Genomic DNA, 1,673 nt, shown 5'->3' with positions numbered 1-1,673 from the left:
AGAAGTGCAGCCAGAGTGCTCCTTGGAGGCCAGGATGGCCAAACTTCATCTCTCATACTTTGGACATATTGTCAGAAGGGACCAGTCACTGGAGAAAGATATTATGTTTGGAAAAGTGGAGGGTCAGAGAAAAAGCGGGAGACCCCCCTCCCCCCCAGTGAGATGGATTAGAAAAGTGGCAGCATCAATGGACTCAAGCATGACAACAATTGTGAGGTTTGTCCAGGATTGGGCAGTGTTTCACTCTGTTGTACACAGGGTTGCCATGAGTTGGTACCGACTTGATGGCACTTAACAACAAACAACAACAAAGGAATACTACAGTAAGTGAGGATGAAATAGAATTCTACCAACTTCTTTAGTCTGAAATTGATCAAACATGCAACCAAGATGGATTGATCATTAGTGGTGATTGGAATGCAAAAGTTGGGTGGAAAGAGAAAGGATCAGTAGTTGGAAAATATGGCTTTGGTGATAGAAATGATGCTGGAGATCACATGATAGATTTCTGAGAAACAATGATTTGTTCCTTTCAAATACCTTCTTTAGACAGCATAAGAGACAATTATAGACATGGACCCCACCAGACAGAATACACAGAAATCAAATTGACTACATCTGTAGAAAGAGATGGTAGAAAAACTCCAAATCATCAGCCAAAACAAGGCTAGGAGGAGATTGTGGAACAGATCATCAATTACTCATATGCAAATTCATATGGAAAGCTGAAGAAAATGAAAACAAGTCCATGAGAGCCAAAATATGACCTTGGATATATCCCACCTGAATTTGGAGATCATTTGAAGAAGATATTTCCTAAATTAAATAGTAAAGACTGAAGACCAGAAGAGTTGTGGGATGACATCATACAGGAACATCATACAGGAAGAAAACAAAGTCATTAAGAAGACAAGAAAGAAGGAAAAGATCAAAATGGATGTCAGAAGAGACACTGAAACTCGCTCTCCAGTGTAAAAATGCTAAAGCAAATGGAAGAAATGAGGAGGTACAAGAGCTGAATAGACAATTTCAAAGGGTCAGCTTGAGAAGATAAAGTTAAATATTACAATGAAATGTGCAAAGATCTGGAGTCAGAAAACCAAAAAGGAAGAATAAGCTCAGCATTTCTCAAACTGGGGGAACTGAGGAAAAAAAATTCAATCTTTGACTTTCGTTATTGAAGGATTCTCTAGACAAATTGTTGAATGATGCAGAAAGCATCAAATGAAGATGGAAGGAATACACAGAGTCACAGTAAAGAAAGGAAATGGTTGATGTTCAACCATTTCAAGAGGTAACATTATGATTAAGAACCAATGATACTGAAGGAAGAAGTCCAAGGTACATTGAAGGAATTGGCAAAGAACAAGGCACCAGGAACTGATGGAATAAAAATGGAAATCTTTCAAGAAAGTGAGGTGGCATCAGAGACACTCACTCATCTATGCCAAAAAAAATCTGGAAGACAACTATCTGGCCGACTGATTGGAGGAGATCCGTATTTGTGCCCATTCCAAAGAGAGGTGACCCAACGGAATGTGGAAATCAACGAACAATTTCTTTGATAACTCATGCAAGTAAAGTTTTACTCAAGGCAGTACAGATATGGCTGCAAGCAAACATTGATAGAGAACTTCCAGAGGTTCAAGCTGGATTCAGAAGAGGCCATGGAA

The sequence above is a fragment of the Chrysochloris asiatica genome, unplaced genomic scaffold (assembly GCF_000296735.1).
Source record: "Chrysochloris asiatica unplaced genomic scaffold, ChrAsi1.0 scaffold00192, whole genome shotgun sequence".
Classification (NCBI taxonomy): Eukaryota; Metazoa; Chordata; class Mammalia; order Afrosoricida; family Chrysochloridae; genus Chrysochloris; species Chrysochloris asiatica.
The sequence above is the reverse complement of the archived record's forward strand: the minus strand, read 5'-3'. Positions refer to the sequence as shown.